This window comes from Dermacentor albipictus, chromosome 1 (assembly GCF_038994185.2).
Source record: "Dermacentor albipictus isolate Rhodes 1998 colony chromosome 1, USDA_Dalb.pri_finalv2, whole genome shotgun sequence".
Classification (NCBI taxonomy): Eukaryota; Metazoa; Arthropoda; class Arachnida; order Ixodida; family Ixodidae; genus Dermacentor; species Dermacentor albipictus.
In genome coordinates, this window is record NC_091821.1 from 300,998,000 (window position 1) to 301,020,585 (window position 22,586).

Sequence of the window (22,586 nt, forward strand, 5' to 3'; positions counted from 1 at the left end):
TCGGCATTTGTGCGCTGTCCAAAGCTGTCGGCAATCTACAAAGACGGTTTAAACGCGTGAAAAGCTTCCCGGTTCATGCAGTACGTGTAGTGACCTTCATCTGTTGACTACCACTCACGTTGACTACCACTCACGTTGACTACCACTCACGTTGATTACCACTCACGTTGACTACCACGCACGTTGACTACCACTCTACATACACGCAGACGCACCAACAAAGGAATGCAGGGTCGATCGAATCAAATTACGATGGCCCGCACGCTGAAACAAGTGCAGTCAGGCACGCTCGCGGACTCTGCGAAGGAACGAAACACTAGAGTTGACGTCACAACACCGCGGTTTCCGGTCTCCACTCCGCTCGCTCACTCAACGGGGGGCGGAGCTACAGCAAGATTTCAACCGACGATTACGCCGCTCCTAATTGAAAAAAAAATTTTACCTACATGGTTTATAAGGTTCCCGCATCCGTATATGAGCGTCATATTGAATTCGACAAACTCTTCAGCTTCCCTTTAATCCAGCTTGACGGTAAGGGCAGAACCTATACAGGTGACCCACTTCTCCGCAGTGAAAAAACAGAGGCTTGCGCTCGTGGTCACGCCAGACGTCACTTTTCCGGGGCCTCCCAGAAAACGAGGTGCACTCCGTCGTAAAGGCTGATAGGCAGCCGGTGGTTCCAGTAGACGAGAATCACTGCGTACTGTCGGCGGGTAGGCAATGGTCGTCGCATCTGCTCCACTACTGTGTACCGCGGGTTGCTTGAGTACGTCGGCGTACGTTGGGGTGCGCCGCGTCGGCTGTGGCTCACGCTCTGGACCCCGTATGACGTTCCTCAGTTCGTCCCCGACAACGTCGACGATAGATAGCGCAGTTGGAGCCTGAGGTGTCTGCAACTTGAGCTCTACCCTGATCATTGACCGGACGAGCTCCCGCAGGGCTTCCAGGTCGTTTGGCAGGCCTCCAGGGAAGACATGGGCAGGTGCGCAGCTTGACTTACGGTTGTATTGCCGAGCCCGCTGTTCCAGCGTCTTTTCAATGGTCGTTGCTTCGCGTCTGCACTCGGCGACCATGCGCGGTGGGTTGCAGACGAGAACTGCGAAGAGTTCCTGCTTTACTCCAAGCATGAGATGGCGCAGCTTCTTATCTTCACTCATGGTCGGATCAGCACGCTTGAACAGGTGGGACACGTGCTCTATGTACATCGCCACATTCTCGTTTGAGAGCTGGTTCCTGGCTTGGAGTGCGATTTCCGCCTTCTCTTTACGATCCATGCTGGCGTACGTTGCTAGCAGTTGTCGTCGAAATTCCTCCCAAGATGCAAAGAGGGTTCGTGGTTTTCATACCACGTTTTTGCGAAGTCCTCCAAAGCGAAATATATGGTACGGAGCTTGTCTCTCATTCCATGCATTAAAGCTCGCCACCCTATCGAACGGCCGAGCAGTGCAGACGTGGAAGCATCGGCTCCGTTTCTTTTTCCATGCTCCGCTCGCCAATTTTGAGAGTACAACGAAAAGAAGCATACCACTGGATCCACGAAGCGACGGCGAATCGACTGACACCAAGATTCGAGGTGGGGCTCCTATTTTCACACAATTTTACAGAACCTTTTCTGCTCCTAGACGCCGACTTGAGCTTAGCGGAGCTGAGCTTAGTGAGGAGTAGGGCCCTTGTTGGGCCTAGTAAGCCCACCTGCCCGCAGGCATGGCGGATTCAAGCATGGAAGATGAAGATTTTTCTGGAAATGAAAGAAAGAATGCTCAGGAAGACTTCGGCTGGCAAGTCGTGGCTGGCCGAAGATCACGAGCTAGCACAAAGGCTGTGGATGAGGAGAGCACATTGCCACGCAGTGAGCGAGATCATGGCGCCAAGAAAACCGCCGTTGGTGGAATGATTAAGAATCGGGTTATCAGAGCTTCGAGAATGCCTCAACTGCCTGAGGAGCACAGCAAGATCATTATACGGCCTCGAGGAGGGCTCAATTTGAACAAGGTGAGCACAACCATGATTGGTTCTGCAGTCATTGAGGCGTCCGGCCTAACGGAAGACGAGGCCCGTGAAGATGTTGTCTGCCCAAACTTCACTCAAAATATCATCGTAGTCAGCACACCTAAGCCCGAACATGCTGCGAAGTACGTCAGAATCAAGTCTTTCAAGATCATGGCAGCGGAATACGAGGTAAATGCATACGAAGCGGCACCACATGCCACATGCAAAGGCGTCATCCGAAGAGTGGACATCAGAGACTCCCAAGCTATGATAACAAGAAATATCGTGTATGACTTGAACCCGCTTGCGCTGGCTGCTAAGCGCATCAAGACGTCGGAATCGGTCATAGTACTTTTCGATGGACTCAAAGTGCCCAATTTTGTCAGGTATGGATCCACACTAGTGAGGTGCTACCTTTACAGGAAGCAATTCGACGTCTGCTTCACCTGCGGAAGGGTCGGGCACCGCTCTGATGTGTGTCCAACACCTGACTTTGTTCAGTGCAGAGGTTGTGGAACTCGCAACCCAGGAGATGAACATGTGTGTGTACCTAGGTGTAAATTTTGTGACGGCGATCACCCTACCGGCGACAAATTTTGTAAGAAAAGATTTCAAGTCCCTTACGTCGTACGACTCCGTCGAAGAGAGCGCAACAGGACTCGGTCGTCAACAAGAGCGCAGTCGGAGGCGCATCAGCTGGCGCCCAACCATCGCCCCGAGGACAGGGAGCACTCGCGCTCCAGGAGTCGCACCAGATCCAGGCATTGTTCGCTATCCAGGGAGAGAAGGCGCTCCAAGTCAAGGGACGCGCAGGTGCACTTCGTGCAAAGAGACTCAATCCCTGGCGAGAAGACGACGCCAGGAACCACCTGGGCTGACAAAGTCAAAGGTATGGCGAGGGTTGCTGGGGGCGCCTCGGCGGCTGTGGGTGATGACAATGATGCCAGAATAGAGCAATTAATTAAAGAAGTAGCCTCTTTAAGAAAAGCTAATGAAGAATTGACCAGGCAGGTAGTAGAGCTTCGTAAAAAAGAGCAGTCAAGCCCTGCTAGTGTAGAGATAGATAGACCTGTGAGCAAAAGCAACGATCCAGGGGAATCCAGCTCCCCTGCCCCTAAAAAGAGAGCGGTGAGTTCCGAGGGTGATTCAGTCTTCTCAGCCCTCAGTGAAATAAAAGAGGCAATTAAAGCGTTAAGAGAGACAGTGGAAACGACCAACTTTAAAGTGGACAAATTGTGGAAATGGAGGCTAACGGCAGAGAAAAGACTTAGGAAAATGGAGGTGCGAGGGGATGACGACGATGAGTATCTGCCATCGGAGGCGGATAGTATAAAGTCCATTCCTGGATTGTCCGGGGCCATCACAAAGAGGAAAATAGCAGGTAATAGAAAGGCATCCTCACCTAATAACAATGGACAGTAATCATGGATTTAACGTGTGGCAATGGAATTGTCGTGGGTTCCAACACAAAAAAGCAGCACTGCAACAGGTGATCAGGTCATCTGAGGCCAGGCCAAAGGTAATTATGCTGCAGGAAACCTTAGCGGACGAAATTATGCTCACTGGGTACAAAGTTATATGTAGAGACAAAAGAATGGGGAGGGGTTTGGCGACCCTCATTGACAAAAAGTTGCCGTACATTGAGCATGAGATTCACCTTAGACATTCCAGGTTTGAATTTATTCTAGTTGAGATTATACTTAAAAGAAACAGAGGTAAGACGCAAAGCATTTTCTGCTTGAATATTTACAGCAGTCCTAACGACATGAGACAAAGGTTTAGAGCACTCTTCAACAAGGTGCTTTCGGTTGCCAAAAACTCCCCTCTCATTATTGGAGGCGACTTTAATGCTCCCTATCATACATGGGGATACGCTTGGAACACAAAGAAGGGAGAGGAGCTATGGAGTCTTGCCATGGATCTGGGATTATGCTTGATTACTGATCCTGCGTATCCCACCCGTTGTGGCACTTCCACAAGCAGGGACTCCACACCAGATCTTACTTTTGTGAACAATTCAAGAGGAGCCAATTGAGAAAATTCAAACTTGGATCTCGGAAGCGATCATTACATCATACACATAACCATACGCATACCGAGGCAGGAAACAAGAATCTTCAAATTCACTGATTGGGATCACTTCAGAAAAATTAGGGCGAACAGAGGGACAATGGGGCCTCCACATGTCGAGCAGGAGCCCCTTCAGACATGGGTCATCCAGCTCAGAGAGGACGTCAAGGAGGCCACTAAAGAAATCAGGACAGAGGAAAATATTGAAGCTATGGACAGCAGGCTGGCGCATCTGATTGAGGCCAAACAGGCTATATTACAGAGATGGAAAACGCAGAGACTTAACAGAAGGCTAAGAAAAAAAATAGCGCAATTAAACAGAGAAATTGATGATCATTCGAAGACCCTCGTGAAGCAACAATGGGATGAGATCTGTAATTCGGCTGATGGTAGACTCAAACATGGAGGTAGCTGGAACCTCCTCAAGCACTTGCTCAACGAGAATGAAACAAGGACAAGCAAGAGAACAGCTATAGCTAAGTTGGTTCATCAGGAAAGCCAAGATAAAACAGAGAGGGATATCATGGATAGTCTCGCAGCCAAATATCTCCCACTTAAACAACCAAACGAAGGAGAGGAGAGCCCCGAGTATACGGGAGGCATATGTGAAGAACTTGACCGGGACTTCACTGAGAGTGAAGTGAGGGCCGCTCTTCACAGTCTTAATGGTAGATCGGCGGCTGGACCTGACGGAATAACTAACAAGATGTTAAGAAATCTAGATGATGCATCAATCTATTATCTAACTGAACACTTCAATGAATGTTGGAGAAAAGGGGTATACTCAGAGGAATGGAGGGTGGCCAATACTATCCTCATACCAAAGCCAGGCAAACAACTCACTCTAGACAACCTCCGTCCTATTTCCTTAACGTCATGTCTAGGCAAAGCTATGGAACATGTCATCCTAAATCGACTCACGAAATACGTTGAGCAGAACGAGATCCTCCCATACAACTTGATCGGCTTTCGTCCAGGGCTGTCAACTCAGGATGCTATGCTGCTGATCAAACATCAACTTATACAGGCTAGCCCAGCGCATACGAAAGCTCTTTTGGGATTGGATGTGGAAAAAGCTTTTGATCGTATAAAGCATAAGGCAATACTTGACGTTCTCTCGGAGATGGGTTTGGGTAAGAGACTTTTTAACATGATTAAGGACTTTCTTAGAAATAGAACTGCACAACTCATGCTGGGTGAGCTTAAATCAGAAGCTAAGAATTTGGGAAATAGGGGCACTCCACAAGGGGCTGTGCTCTCACCGATGCTATTCAATTTAGCAATGTCCAAGGTTGCAAGAAATCTGGAGAAAATTGAGGGTATACGTTATGTGATATATGCAGACGACATAACCATATGGAGTGCCAAGGGCAATATAGGACAGACAGAGAACAGATTACAGGAAAGTTTATACGTTGTAGAGAACACACTGAAAGCCATGGGGTTGAAATGCTCGGCAGCCAAATCAGAACTCTTAGTCATTAAACATTGCAGAAAGGGTCGTAAACCAAGAGGTTACATTCCGGAAGATGAGCCAAGAGTGTGCTTATATACACATGAAGGATCCGCAATCAGGCTAGTTGAAAAAATCAAGGTTCTTGGGTATCACATAGACGGAAACAATACTAACTGCAGAACAATACAACATATCTCGAATAAAACAGATGAGGTCATTAGGTTACTAAGGAGAATTACCAATAGACACAGAGGCCTGGGAGAAGACAGCGCTTTAAGGATAATACATGCCTTTGCTCTCTGTCACTTCACTTATGTGGCTGGATTATTCAAATGGAAGCAGGCAGAACTTAACAAACTTAATGTGATGCTCAGGAAGCTCGTTAAAGTAGCCCTAGGTATACCCAGTAACGCTGCAACCGACAAACTCATGAGTCTAGGGGTGCACAATACAATGCAAGAAATTGCGGAGGCCCAACAGCTAGCGCAACACGAAAGATTGACAAAGTCACGAGCTGGCAGGAACATATTACAGGCAATAGGTGCAGAACTGAATACATCGAGGAGTCCAATAGAGGCTGAAGTAGAATTAATGACTGAAGTTAGGAGCAAGATCAGAACCAACCCTCTCCCCAGAAACATGCATCCAGAATATAATGTCGAAAGGAGAAAGGCAAGAGCTAAAGCACTCTTGAAGGAAATAGAGCAGCAGAACCAACTGGCAGCTATAGCTGATGCCGCCTGGGTGAACGGTAAAGAAGCCTATACGGCCATTGTATCAAATTATCAAGGGAAGGTGCAAGACGCTCTCACAATTTTTACCAAGGACCCCACGGTGGCGGAACAAGCGGCAATTGCTCTAGCCATCAGGAGTAATAAGTGGGCCTTCATTTACAGTGATTCGAAAACCGCTATAAAGTGTTTTGATAAAGGCTACGTAGCTGGAGTTGCAGCTAAACTTTTTGAAAACATTGTGATTATGACAACTGAAATCCGATGGTTTCCTGCGCATATGGGGAAAGTGGACGAGACTCGGGTAAACCTCAATGAGGTTGCTCATTACTTGGCACGAGGACTTGCTAACCGTGACAGTCACAACCGAGCCGTTCACCATCAAGCGAGGGAATCCAGAGATCATTTACTAACATACAATGATGTTACCAAACATTACTATTTAGGACGCCGCCAATTCCCATTGCCACATTCAAAACTGAACAGGGCTCAGGCAGTCTCACTGCGCTTATTGCAAACGGGTACATATCCCACACCGTACACAATTAATAAAATATATCCAGAGAGGGAGATTAAGATGGAATGCAATGATTGTAATGGCATCATTGGAATCAGACATATGCTGGCGGGGTGTCCCGCGACTCTCCCCAACCTCGTTGAAGAATGGACAAAGTGGGAGAAAAGGATTCAAAGCCCATTGTTTCAGGACCAACTAAGGGCAGTCCAGAGGGCCCATGATGTCGCTGAAAGGCTTGGCCTGACAGTGCCAACGTGGGAGCGGCCCGCCTTGGCTTGAGAAGTCGAGCCTCCGGACCTCTGTACAATAAATGTTTTCACACACACACACACACACACCCTATCGAACAGTTCCAACCAATCTTCCACGTCTTCGAAAGAGTCACTATGGAATGATGGCGGCTTGCGAGGTTGGCTTACGACTAGCTGTGCCGGTGTTACCTGGGTAATCATTGTGGCGGCTTCCTTTGTCTGAGTTTCTCTTGGCCTCACGAGAAGAGGCCCGAATTCGGCCGAGTTACCTCGAAGACGGCGGCTGGTCCGCTGGTGTACAGGAGTCAGTTCCACGGCATGGACTGGCTGGTTGTCAGGGCTACACTGACTTTCGTTCGTGGGGCTTCGACTCATACCCAGCACCTCCACCAGAAATGTAACGATGTTAATAAAACAACGATATTTATTAAGGGCGAACATGTGCCCACAAGTAAAAGTCACTGCGGTCATGAAGAAATCCCCGGCAGTCGCGTTCTCAAAACTGGCCTCGAACCTTCTTCCTTTTTCTCCTCGCGTGACACCTCGTGGGCGTGGCGCATGCTAGCCGGGTCTAACTGGCTGCATGCGCCACGTCCACTGTGCACGCCGTACCGTGGTGTGTACGGCGTGCACAGTGCCCAATGCAAAGGGCGCGCAACTTGAATGTCACCAAGTTTGTCGTGGCAATATATATATATATATATATATATATATATATATATATATATATATATATATATATATATATATATATATATATATATATATATATATATATATATATATATATATATATATATATATATTGTCGCGAAGCACTTTGCGCAGTAAGCGTTCGCGACTAGAACGTTGGAGCAGCGAGAGGTAGTGCAGCCGACCGAGCACCGAAACAAGGTTGTTCTTTTTCGTCGTCGTTGTCTCTCTCCTAGCCACAGCCCCACTGATCCCTATTTTACAGTACAGTTATCTCCCCCGCGGAAAAGGAAGCCGTCCCGGTGACCTACGGGTAGGACAGCACAGGCGGATTATAGTAGGGCTTGAGACGCTGGACATGCACAATTTCGCGTCCACGACGGCGATGATCCAAAGGCAGCTGGAGGGGTTCCACAATATAGTTGACTGGAGACGTTTGTTTGATCACGCGGTATGGGCCTTGGTACTTCGACGCGAGTTTCGGTGACAGTCAAGTGGTAGAGGCGGGAACCAAAAGCCACACTAGCGAGCCAGGAGCATAGGATACAGGAGCATTGGAACTTTCTCGATGGTGCTTCTGGCGGTGCTGGTCTTCTGACGTAAATATACGGGAAAGCTTGCGACACTCTTCTGCGTGTGCAGCAGCTTCGGATAGGGTAGTTGTTTCCGTGGAGTCAGGGCGGTACGGAAGGATAGTATCCATTGTGGAAAAAGGTTCGCGTCGGTACAGGAGAAAGAAGGGCGAAAATCCCGTGGTAGTCTGCGTGGCGGTGTTGTAAGTGTAGGTCAGAAAAGGTAGAACATGATCCCATTTGGTTTGGTCGGATGCAACGTACATGGCCAGCATGTCACCAAGAGTGCGATTAAAGCGCTCGGTCATGCCATTAGTCTGCGGATGATACGCAGTAGTGGTGCGATGAATGATGCGGCATTCTTTGATGAGAGCCTCGATGACGTCGGAGAGGAAGACGCGGCCTCTGTCACTGAGTAATTCCCTGGGAGCTCCGTGGTGAAGGATGATGTGGCGCAGGAGAAACCAGGCGACGTCACGTGCAGAAGCGCCGGACAAAGGGGAAGTTTCCGCATAGCGCGTAAGATGGTTGATGGCCACGATCACCCAGCGATTGCCATCTGATGTGGTTGGCAGAGGTCCATAAATGTCGATGCCTACTCGATCAAAAGCACGTGCTTTTGATCGAGTAGGCATCGACATTTATGGACCTCTGCCAAAAACATCAAAAGCACGTGCGAGAACGGCCCCAAGGCCAACGCCACTGGCATCCATGTGTATATCAGTTGGAGCACTGGGGTCGAAATGGCGCAGGATTGGTGGTGACGTCAAGAGACGACGCAGCTTTGTGAAGGCGGCATCGCAATCCGGTGACCAGGTTGAAAGGTTGTGGCCACAATGTAGAAGCTGCGTGAAAGGTGCTATTATAGTGGCAAAATTGCGGATGAAACGGCGAAAGAATGACGCTAATCCAATGAAGCTGCGCAGTTCTTTCAAAGTCGTTGGTCGGGGAAACTGGGCAACAGCTTGTAGTTTCGCCGGATCAGGAAGTACACCTTCTTTCGACACGACATGGCAGAGGATGACCAGCTGCCGGGCAGCGAAGTGACACTTCTTCAAGTTAAGCTGGAGGCCAGCATCGGCGATGCACTTTAGGACGCGTTCAAGTCGAAGTAAGTGGGAAAGAAAGTCCGGTGAAAAGATAACGATGTCGTCCAGATAACACGGGCACGTCTGCCATTTGAGGCCGCGCAAGATGTTGTCCATCATTCTTTCAAATGTGGCAGGCGCATTACACAGGCCAAATGGCATCATGGTGAATTCAAATAAACCGTCAGGTGTGATGAAGGCCATTTTCGGACGGTCTGACTCAGCTACTGGCACTTGCCAGCACCCGGATCGTAAGTCTAAGGATGAGTAGAATTCAGCGCTTTGGAGGCAGTCTAGCGCGTCGTCAATACGGGGTAGCGGATAAACGTCCTTGCGTGTGATCTTATTAAGTCGCCGGTAGTCCACGCAAAAGCGAATTGTGCCATCTTTCTTTTTTACCAGCACTACAGGAGAAGCCCAGGGACTGTGCGAAGGTTGTATGACACCGCGTTGGAGCATGTCTGCAACTTGCTCAGCGATCACGCTACGCTCCGTGGCGGATACACGATACGGCCTGTGGTGTAAAGGCGCATGGTTGCCGGTGTCGATGTGTGGACGACAGTGGAAGTACGGCCTAAGCGAGATTGTTGTAGGTCGAATGACGTGCGAAAGCGGTCTAGAAGATGGACGATCTGGGCGTGCTGCGCTGGAGTGAGGTTGGGATCAATACTCTGGTAAAATGTTGGGTCACACGGCGGCGTGGGGGGAGAAACTTGAAGGGCCAGAGCGTCAACCTGAGGAGAAGCCGGGTCGTTAGGCACATCGTAAAGGAAGCTTGGTTCGATTTCGTCGGCATAACCAAGACACTCATTGTGGAGCAGCCTGGCAAGGCAAGGAAACAGGTTCGATACATAAAGTGCGCTCGAACCTTGTCGAATGGCAAGAAGGGCAAAAGGAAGCAAGAAAGGATGGCGGCGAGCAACAGGCTTACATGGCGTGAAAAGAACTGTGGAGTAGGAAAACCCAACGCAGAAAACGGGTACAAGTGCGGCAGAGTAAGGAGGAATCTCGGTGTCGGCGGTGACGAACACACGACTGGAAGTGTCATCAGTATCTTCAAAAACGTTGGTGCCGAATGGCGACAGCGCGAGTTCAGCACGGGCACAATCTATAACGGCATGATGAGAGGACAGAAAGTCCCATCCTAAAATCATGGCATGGGAGCAGCGAGGCAGAACAACGAACTCAATATGGTTTAAAGCGCCGCTTATAACAACACGCACGGCACACTTCCCTAAGGGTTCAATTGGCGCAGCGCTTGCTGTACGTAATGAAATGGCTGAATAAGTCGTCACTTTTCTAAGGGTAAGACGAAGCTGGTCCGAAATCACTGACATTGCTGCTCCCGTGTCTACGAGCGCATGAGCGGCAATGTCTTCTGCATAAACTTCAAGGACGTTCGCAGGAAATAAATTAGGTCTTGAGGAGTTCGCTGAGATCGCAGTTCTTGCCTCCGGAACTGCGGTCCTTAGTTTTCCTCTCGGATAGCTACAGGACGACGGATAAGCGGCGACAGAGAACGCCGACGGGGAGACGGAGACCGACGGGCATTGAAGGGTCGGGAAAGAGGAGACGAGGCTTCAAATGGTTGAGCGGCAGTAGCAGAACGGGACGGAGAGTCGAAACCGTTACTTTGTGCCCTCGGAGAATCCGAAGCATACCATCCACGCCAGCGGCAAAGCCGTGCTACGTGCCCAGGTAGGCCACACGAATAACAGATAGGCAGATTGTCATGGGTGCGCCATGGATTGAGAACAGCGGGCGTAGACTGTTGGAAATATTGGCGAGGTGGGCGCACGGGCTGCTGTGGCGGCCAGTAGCTGCTTGGGGGGGCAGGAGAATATGTTGCAGCTGCTTGCGGAGGTGAGGGAAAGGCGCTGGTAAGTCTGGACTGATTACCTGCAGAAGGAGGCTTTGGATTAGCGACAACGGCAGCGTACGTAAGTGGCACAGGCGTAGCGGTTGATGAGCAAGTGGTACTGCGTTAGCGACTTGTTCTTGTATCAGGTGACGGAGATCTGGAAACAAGCGCGGCTCTGAGGCTGGAGCGACTGCCAGAAGAGAGAGTTGGCGCGCCACTTCTTCTCGTACAAATTGCTTGATTCTGTCGAAACGTTCTGAACTGCAAGGGGTAGAAGTGACACCATCACTCAGAGCTGAAAGCGCGACGTCTGGAGCGAGAGCTCGGCGCGTAGAAAGCCGCTGTTTGCGCAGCTCCTCATAACTCTGGCAAAGCGTTATGATTTCGTTGACCGTCTGAGGCTTCCTTGCCAAGAGCATTTGGAAGGCGTCGTCTTCTATGCCTTTCAAGATGTTCTTGACCTTGCCATCTTCGGTCACATCAGGGTCTATACGTCGGCAGATGTCAACTACATCTTCAATGTAGCTCGTAAAAGTTTCGCCCTTTTGTTGGGTACGACAGCGAAGCTGTTGTACAGCCCGAAGTTTGCGCACAGCAGGGCGACCGAATACTTCTTGAAGTGCCATTCGGAATGCTGACCAGGTGGAAAAGTCAGCCTCATGGTTGCGGAACCAAAGATGGGCGACCCCGGAAAGGTAGAAAGGGACGTAGCCAAGCTTGTCAGCATCAGACCATTTGTTGTGGGCACTCACTCGGTTGTATGATGACAGCCAGTCCTCTACGCCATGATCGTCAGTTCCATTGAATATGGGAGGATCCCGTTGGCGTGGCGCACCAGGACAGACGACTGGAGGCGGTGCCATGGGTGGCGCGGTAGGGCTAGTCTCCTCAGGCATGGGAGATGTGACAGGGATCGTCCGGCTTCGGAGTTCCAGGTTGGCAATAAGTCCAGCACCTTCCACCAAATGTCGCGAAGCACTTTCAGCAGTAAGCGTTCGCGACTAGAACGTTGGAGCAGCGAGAGGTAGTGTAGCCGACCGAGCACCAAAACAAGGTTGTTCTTTTTCGTCGTCGTTGTCTCTCCTCTAGCCACAGCCCCACTGCTCCCTATTTTACAGTACAATATATATATATATATATATATATATATATATATATATATATATATATATATATATATATATATGCACGTCGTAGTAGTATGTTTATTTGGCCATATTATATACAATATGCCCTCGAGGTGAGGCTAAAGGAGGTAGACCAAGCATACCTCCTGACAAGGCCTACACCCCGATCACACATCACGGAAACGGGGGCCGAATGGACAAAAGAAAAAAAGAGAAAAACAAATGAGCAAACATGATCACAATATAAAAATAGTTAATGATAGACAATAATAAATATCAATTAACAATAAACAAAACATTATACAGAATTATACAGAACAAAACAAGTATACAGAATTAGCTGAAATTTAACAGGGGGGAAAAGAATCGTCAGTTTTTTCTTAAATACAGACACACTATTACTTTCTAAAGCAATCTGAGTAAGAGACTGGTAGGCATTATACAATGTTATAATTTGATAATCGGTTGTTTGTTTACCATAATTTGTTCTGGGTCTTACAGTAGATAGGGCAACGGAACGTAGACCATACGCAACGTTTCTTGAATTATAAGTATTAGAAAAAGAGTTAAAGTCATGCTTGATTTTATAAAAAATGTGAAGAGCCAAACTAAAATTGAATAAATGAAAGAAATTGCGAACATGAAATGTTTCGAAAAGATTTGCTTCAACAGATGAACTTGAATTTAGAAACGTAGAGCTGTTTTCTGGAGAGAAAGCAATTTGTGTGAATCAGTTTTGTTGCATGTACCCCACACTAGGTTGCAATACACCAGGTGAGATTGAACAAGGGCAAAATATAACTGTTTTTTACCTTTTAGTGGGAGGAGATGTCTAACACGATAAATAACATAAATAGATCTGGCGATTTTTAGTCTAATGTAGTTTATATGATCACTCCAACCCAAATCGCTACGAAAAAACACTCCAAGGAACCGGCAACTATGAACTTGCTCGATGTTAAAGTAATCAAAAATAGTTTGATGTGATGATTCAATGGTTTGTTTTTTGGATGGAAGAGCATAAACTTTGTTTTGTTTACGTTTAATTGAAGTTGATTAACATAGAGCCAAACCGCTAACTCCTCAAGCCAGGTATTACATTGGTGTTCAATTACTTGGAGACTGGAGTTGGAAAAAAAGACATTAGTATCGTCACCATACATCATGATATTAGGAGTTAATGGAATGTTTACAATGTCATTAATATAGAGAATAAATAAAAGTGGTCCTGAAATAAACTGAACCCTGAGGGACACCGAATTTTATCATACCAAAACTGGATTTTACATCATGAATCTGAGTGTACTGTATCCGTGCAGTTAGATAACTTTCCAAAAGTGAATTTGCCACTCCACGGATCCCGTAAGTCTTTAATTTGTGGAGCAGTATTGTATGTTGCACAGAATCGAAAGCTTTGCGCAGGTCGAGAAAAATTCCAACAGAAAAAAGCTTAGTTTCAAAATTGTTAATTATAGAGTTTTTAATATCTAACAGAGCAGATTCTGTTGATTTACCGGCCTGAAAGCCATACTGTTGGGGGCAGATAAGATGTTTAGCTTGTAAGAAATTGTTTAGTCGCCTATAGAGTATACGCTCAGCTAACTTCGAAAACAGAGGCAATACCGAAATAGGACGGTAATTATTTGGGTCGTTTTTGTTGCCTCCTTTGAATAAAACGGTAACGCGCGCGATTTTTAATTTGCTAGGGAATACACCAGAAAGAAGCATTCTGTTACAAATATGCGTAAGAGGGCCAGCAATAATATTTACACCACATTTGATAGGAAAAGCAGCAACTTCGTCATCTCCAGGTGTGCAGGTGTTCCTGAATGAATTAATGATAGAAATAACTTCATCCACTGAAGTAGGGGACAAAAATATAGATTCAGTACTGCAAGAGGGTAAGTATGAGTCAACAGACCGAGTTGAATGACAGCTAGCAGAGGGTCGGTATGCTCCGGCAACTAAAAAGTGTTCATTCAGCATATTGGCAAGTGAAACTCCAGCATAATTCACCCCATGGACTTTCAGCTCAGAGGGAAGACAATTCTTCCTGTTCCCTATAATAACGTTAATACCTTGCCAAAGTAATTTAGGATTGTGTAAGATTGACGAAAACTTATTAATATAGAAAAAAAGATTTAGCTTTCTTTAGATCTGAGTTTAATTTATTTCGAAACTTCTTAAACTTAACTAAATCATCCGGGCATCGCGTTTCCAAAAAACGAGAGAACATTTTGTTCTTTTCTTTAATTTGTTTCAAAAGTGCTCCTGTCATCCATTCTTTTCTAGCCTTTCTATGTATTTTTATAGTTTGAGTTGGGAACGCAGCGTAATAGCATTCAAGCAGCTTCTGAATAAATATATCATAAGCACGGGACGAGTCATTTTCACCGTATACATCTACACAATTAATTGTAGACAACAAGTGACAAAATCTGGAGATGCTCTTTTCATCATTAACTCTACGAGCGTGAACGCGTTTATTCAATTTGGTCGTATCAGGAAAAAGTGAAAAGAAAGGCAGGTGATCGCTAATTCCAGAAGAAAAAACGCCGGATATGCAACTCTGAGGTGGGAAATTAGTGAAGCACAAATCAGTTAATGTTTCAGAGTGCAAGGATATGCGAGTAGGCAATTTAATAGTATTGTCACAACCATTAGACAGCATTAGTTCATTTAAGTTAATCTTCAGAGCGTTTTCCTCCAAAAAGTTAATATTGAAGTCACCTAGCACAATGATACGCCAGTTGTTTTGGTTAGCAAACTGCAGAAAACAATCAATGAAGCGAAAAAAATTGTCAGAATTTCCTTGAGGGGGGCGATACACAACCATAATAGCAACTCTATGAAAAGCAATGCAGACAGTTTCAAAATCAGTACAAACAATTGAATAATTCGACAAGACCTCAAAGCACAAATAATTTTGCACATATAAAGATATACCACCACCACGCTTTCCATTTCGAAATACTGAAATGGGTTTGTAACCAGGAAACCCGCTGCCATCTGCATTTGAGGTAAACCATGTTTCAGTGAAGGCAATAAGGTCAAAATTAAAGTTCAGTTTAGTTAATTCAGCTTCTACTTCTTCTGATTTATTTTTTAGGCTTTGACAGTTCAAGTGGTAAAAAGATAGTGTGTTGCGAGGATTGTAAGCACCATCCTTTAGAAAGTCGGTGAATGACTCGGCAGTAAAATAAGCCATTGTTGAGCAGGTGTACTGCGCAGTCTCGCGGCAACAGTGATTAAACCATCTTATCAATGTCCTCCTCACAAGCGATCCTGATGGCTGGTGCACCAGGTTGCTTTCGAGCGTAGATCTTTCCTTCCTTTGACCAGACGAAAGCGTACTTCATTTCCTTAGCCTTCATTTTAGCGAGCCACAGTAAATTCCTGCTAGAAGCCGTCAGGTTATCAAAGAATCGAATGTCATCTTCGCATTTTTTGCGCTTTGAAATCCAGTCTGTTTTTGTGGATCGGTTGGCAAAACGGATCAAAACCACAGGCACCTTGTCTGGTTGAGATGGAAGGCTGTGTAGCCCTTCAATGTCATCTGCTACAAGTGTGGGCAAGTCAAGTTTCACAGTAAGGCTGTTTACTTTGCTCAGTAAATCTTAACCATCTGTCACAGGCATTCCATGTATTTCCATGTTTTGCCGCCTGCTGTACTGGCTCAGGTGGTTCAATTCCTGACGCAGTTTTCGAATTTTCTGCCCGTCCTGGTGTGCCTCAATGTCGTCAACTCTCTTACGCAGGAGCTCGATTTCCTTGTCATGCCTATTAGATACTTCGAGCAATTTGTCATACGTGTCAGACATATGTTGTACAGACGTTTCAATGCTTGAAACGGTTTCCTTCAAAGATGTCAGATCATCCACATTGGCCGTGAGATTTGCCAATGACTTACTAATCTCAGCAAGCCGTTTGCATAGGACAGCAGAAGATGCATCACTGTTGCTATCCTGACTGCGAGACGCCGAAGATCACAGTTATCGCAGTATATATATATATATATATATATATATATATATATATATATATATATATATATATATATATATATATATATATATATATATATATATATATATTGCTTAAACGATATTGCGCGACATAAAAACGACACGGACGTGAAAGAAGACGACACACCAAGCGCGTTGGTAATCCATTTAAGCAATGGATTACCAACTTGCCCGGAATGCTGCTCTCATATATATATGTATATATATATATATATATACAATGCGTCTCTCGGTGGTCTACTCCGGACCATGGTGAGTTGCACTTCGCTCCTCGAAGATGCAGGATGTGTCACGAGTGAGCCCTCTAACAACACTTTGCAATGTGGTGAAGGTGGTTTAAATCATTGATCCGGGATCTTAAAGAGGTGCGACATGATGGTATCGCAGTTCTCTCGCAATAAACCTCAGACTCTGCCCAGGCGACACTGTGGAAAAACCCATCACCAGCGCCCCCATAGCCGCCTTGGCGCGAACTGAGCAGTGCAAGGAGAGCTGTCCGCAAGCGAAGGTGCATAGGCCACAATGGACCCTTCTCTTTCGTTTGTGTTGAGGCACGGTTTTCTAAAAATCAAGGACCTGGAAAGCTTCTTCCGCCCGTCCACGCTTCCGGAAAGGAAGCTCAGCAAGGCGAACTACGGGAACAATATAAAATAAAGTCTCAAGTGTTATTTCGGCGCGCTGCAACTCGCAAGTACAGAGAGCATCAGGTTTGTCTATCGGCATATCAGCATAAAAATCTAAGCATTCCAAATTGGCTCGTATTGAATGTCTTGAACACAAGACTTAAGTATCTCCCATATTTTTATGTATTTTATCGTAATGTTTTGTCTCGCAATTATTTACAGAGAGTAAATTCTTTCATAGCATTTTCCAGGGCAGCAAACACAAAACGTTTTCCAAGGCAGCAAACAGGGAGCGATCATAACGGAAGTAAGCTTCCTACAGTACCCTACGCGCTGCATCTTTGTTTCTCACAGCAGCTACAGCATCGCTCAGTACCTTAATTTGAACTTTTCGCAGACGCTTCGAGCAACAAGCGCGCACAAATAAATGTAAACAAACGCGGCATTTTTTTCTTTACACACGCGCGTTACTTCACAATTACTCATCCAGTGCTACTACAGCAACCTTATTGCTCACATTTGAAAAACGCAGTCGAGCAGGCTCAGCATATTACGAAGCATGCTTGTTGTATCGGCGCAGGACATACGAAATACCGAAAGTAGAAATGAGCTCGCGATACAACGATGCTATAGAACAGGATTTTGAATTCATAAACGACCCAAATCGTTTGGTGAAGCTTACCTGCCAAATCTCTCCGTTCCACTTGTTGAGTCAAGCGGAGACGGACGTCTGTTAAAAGGTGGCGATATCAATGGCACATAAGCAGGATGGTTCGCAACGTTGTTTTTTTTCTGTTACCAACGAAGTGGCGGAAGCAGGTTCCTGAGTTTTCGCTTGGTTACCACGGTCCTCCGTCAGGGCTACGCAACACAATTACAGAAGAACAATATTGTCGCACTTTCTCATGCGAGCCGCTGTGTTGTGGGGAATGCAAGTAATTCGATTACCCAACAGGTTGAACGGCCCGTATCCAGCGCTCTCGCCTTCCCCTTCATACGATCGCGATGGAAATCGGCAAAACTGAACGTTGTTATTCCATCATTCACGTTCATGGCAATTTACAACACAACAGTAGCGTCGATTGCGGCGTTTCTTCGTAGCGCGCGGAGCTATCGCGGTTGCCGTCGTTACCGCCATCAGTCTGAAGAGAGAAACAGCAAGCGCTTTATGGCAGTTCGGCGGCGCGTCCGACTATCGGAGAAATTCATAGCTCTCTATCTGGGTGTTAAATGCGCAAAACACTCGCAATATGGACCAAAACCTAGTTAAATTCTTGTTTCGCAGTCGTTATATATATATATATATATATATATATATATATATATATATATATATATATATATATATATATATCGTTGCTGTGGACCGCCTCACGCGCTATACCGGCGTCCATAGCACGTGAAGTCGGTTTGCTTATCCTTCGCAACCTTGTTCGTCGACGGACACGGGGCGCCGCGCGAGCTACTGAGTGACCGTGGTGGTTCATTCCTCTCCGAGGCTGTTTATTATGCGAAGCATACTAGCCGCACAACCACGCTCTTCCTTGCTGCGCCGCACGGGGCCGCGTAGCTATCATATGACGTCATAACAGCTGCAAAGCGGACGCTTAAGCTTCGCCTTCAAGAGCGGAACGCGACAGTTGTCCCGTCGACCCGCCAAGGGGTGTAAGACAATGGGCTACGGCGCAGCGACTACGCGCCCCGCATCGGACGCGGTGAGCGTCGAGCAACGCAGCGTTCGGCGCGACAACGAAATGTGCGCCTGAGCAAGCAACGCACGCCTGAGCCTTAGAAACAGCTCGTTTCTAATGCAACACCGCGTTCACTAGAAGCGCTTTTGTACGGCTTTGAAGCATCGAACTCGTGGCTCAGTGGGAACGTCTCCGGTAACGCAGAACGTAACGTCTCCGGTGTCCGCAGAAGTAACGTCTCCGGTGTCGCAGAAAAGCCGATAACACCGGCTTTTCTGCGACACGAGCTCTTTAACGCTGACGCGTTAAAATAAAGGCTAGTATGCTTCGCTTCCTGGGCTTAACCTTAGCTAAGCCACATCCATTTTTATATTTATAGATACTGCGATGTGAAATCAGATCATAGCATGGTGGATATGCAAGCATGTAAACACATACGAAATTCATGAGATATGCAGGCATTTTCAAACATTGGTGAAGAATACATAGGAGGTTTGATTGTTACACACAAGCAAATTAAGCACAGAAATTCATAACATTTCCAAGCATTTTTCAAGCATTGATAAGGAATTCTGAGTAACAATATGGTCCCGTGGTGGTGACGTTGAAGAACACAGTAGCAATACTGTGAAAGACAAAACTAACTTTTATTGGGCGAACCTGTGCCCACAAAAACAGGTTAAACTTATAGCTCAACGACAGCCGCGAACACGGTCGACGATCGCCGAAAATCTGACCAGCGGGTCAAGCGCGTCCGCTGTTATACCATCATCATCATCATCATCATCATCATCATCATCATCATCATCAGCCTAGTTACGCCCACTGCAGGGCAAAGGCCTCTCCCATACTTGTCCAACTACCCCGGTCTTGTACTAATTGTGGCCATGTTGTCCCTGCAAACGTCTTAATGTCATCCGCCCACCTAACTTTCTGCCGCCCCCTGCTACGCTTCCCTTCCCTTGGAATCCAGTCCGTAACCCTCAGTGACCATCGGTTATCTTCCCTCCTCATTACATGTCCGGCCCATGCCCATTTCTTTTTCTTGATTTCAACTAAGATGTCGTTTACCCGCGTTGGTTGCCTCACCCAATCTGCTCTTTTCTTATCCCTTAACGTTACACCCATCATTCTTCTTTCCATAGCTCGTTGCGTCGTCCTCAATTTCAGCAGAACCCTTTTAGTAAGCCTCCAGCTTTCTGCCCCATATGTGAGTACTGGTAACACAGCTGTTATACACTTTCCTTTTGAGGGATAGTGGCAACCTGTTGTTCATGATTTGGGAATGCCTGCCAAACGCACCGCAGCCCATTCTTATTCTTCTGGTTATTTCAGTCTCATGATCCGGATCCGTGGTCACTACCTGCCCTGACTCCCTGACTCCCTGAGACTACTCCCTGACTCCCTGACTGGAAGTACATCTTCCAGTATTTTTACATATGGCTCATATACACCCTGATTCCGTAGTGCCTCCATGACTGCTGAGGCTTCGACTGAATCAAACGCTTTCTCGTAATCAATGAAAGCTGTATATAAAGGTTGGTTATATTCCGCACATTTCTCTATCACTTGATTGATAGTGTGAATATGGTCTATTGTTGAGTAGCCTTTACAGAATCCTGCCTGGTCCTTTGGTTGACAGAAGTCTAAGGTGTTCCTGATTCTATTTGCGATTACCTTAGTAAATACCTTGTAGGCAACGGACAGTAAGCTGATCGGTCTATAATTTTTCAAGTCTTTGGCGTCCCCTTTCTTATGGATTAGGATTATGTTGGCGTTCTTCCAAGATTCCGGTACGCTCGAGGTTATGAGGCATTGCGTAAACAGGGTGGCCAGTTTCTCTAGAACAATCTGACCACCATCCTTCAACAAATCTGCTGTTACCTGATCCTCCCCAGCTGCCTTCCCCCTTTGCATAGCTCCTAAGGCTTTCTTTACTTCTTCTGGCGTTACCTGTGGGATTTCGAATTCCTCTAGGCTATTCTCTCTTCCAATATCGTCCTGGGTGCCACTGGTACTGTATAAATCTTTATAGAACTCCTCAGCCACTTGAACTATCTCATCCATATTAGTAACGATATTGTCGGCTTTGTCTTTTAACGCACACATCTGATTCTTGCCTATTCCTAGTTTCTTCTTCACTGTTTTTAGGCTTCCTCCGGTCCTGAGAGCCTGTTCAATTCTATCTATATTATAGTTCCTGATGTCCGCTGTCTTACGCTTGTTGATTAACTTAGAAAGCTCTGCCAGTTCTATTCTAGCTGTAGGGTTAGATGCTTTCATACATTGGCGTTTCTTGATCAGATCTTTCGTCTCCTGCGATAGTTTGCTGGTATCCTGCCTTATGGAGTTACCACCGACTTCCATTGCACACTCCTTAATGATGCCCACAAGATTGTCGTTCATTGTTTCAACACTAAGGTCCTCGTCCTGAGTTAAAGCTGAATACCTGTTCTGTAGCTTGATCTGGAATTCTTCTATTTTCCCTCTTACCGCTAACTCATTAATCGACTTCTTATGTACGAGTTTCTTCCGTTCCCTCCTCAGATCTAGGATAATTCGAGTTCTTACCATCCTGTGGTCACTGCAGCGCACTTTGCCGAGCACGTCCACATCTTGTATGATGCCAGGGTTAGCGCAGAGTATGAAGGCTATTTCATTTCTAGTCTCACCGCTCGGGCTCTTCCACGTCCACTTTCGGCTATCCCGCTTGCGGAAGAAGGTATTCATTATCCTCATATTATTCTGTTCCGCAAACTCTACTAATAACTCTCCCCTGCTATTCCTAGCGCCTATGCCATATTCCCCCACTGCCTTGTCTCCAGCCTGCTTCTTGCCTACCTTGGCATTAAAGTCGCCCATTAGTATGGTGTATTTATTTTTCACTCTACCCATCACTGAGTCCACGTCTTCATAGAAGCTTTCGACTTCCTGGTCATCATGACTGGATGTAGGGGCGTAGACTTGTACAATCTTCATTTTGTACCTCTTATTAAGTTTCACAACAAGACCTGCCACCCTCTCGTTAATGCTATAGAGTTCCTGTATGTTACCAGCTATATTCTTATTAATCAGGAATCCGACTCCTAGTTCTCTTCTCTCCGCTAAGCCCCTGTAGCACAGGACGTGCCCACTTTTTAGCACTGTATATGCTTCTTTTGGCCTCCTAACTTCACTGAGCCCTATTATATCCCATTTAGTGCCCTCTAATTCCTCGAACGAAGACAACCCACGCTTAAATGCCCTAGGGACAACGTCGGCGTTCCCTTCCAAATACTCGAACAGGCCTTTTAGCTCCGGGTCTCGGGGGCTTCGATGCCTGCTTCAGAAGCAGGAAGTACTGAGTCAGTGAAAGTGTAATTGATATTTTATCTCACTTTTTGTTTATGGAAAGTGTAACTGGTGTGAGCGCATTGTGTGAGTGCAGTCCGTATGCTTAAACTGCTGGACTCCCTTCAGCTTCCACTAAAATGCTTCTTGCTGCGCTACTATAAATTGTAGTCAGGATAAAGATCTACTCAAAACTACGTTACTAATGCATCTGCACAGAATGTGTTTGATTAACAAGTTAACACATCCACAACAAAAATATGCCGATCACAGCATATGTGCTTGCAATAAATACATTCCGTAAAGGTGAACGACTGGGCCTACAATAACAAACTTTGTTGTAGCACTGCGCCACAGCCACAACAAAACTGCTGCACGTCCAACCTACTTCCATGGAGGCACCTCTATAAAGACGGTTCGGGCCCTTCCCATTCTGGGTGTAACATTTAGCTCTTCTCTAAACTTTTCCGCATGTCACCAGCACTGTATCTAAGCATCGGCCCATTCTTGGGTTTGTGTCCTGTGCCTCCCTTCCCTGATGACGTAAGGTTTTCCGAGCACT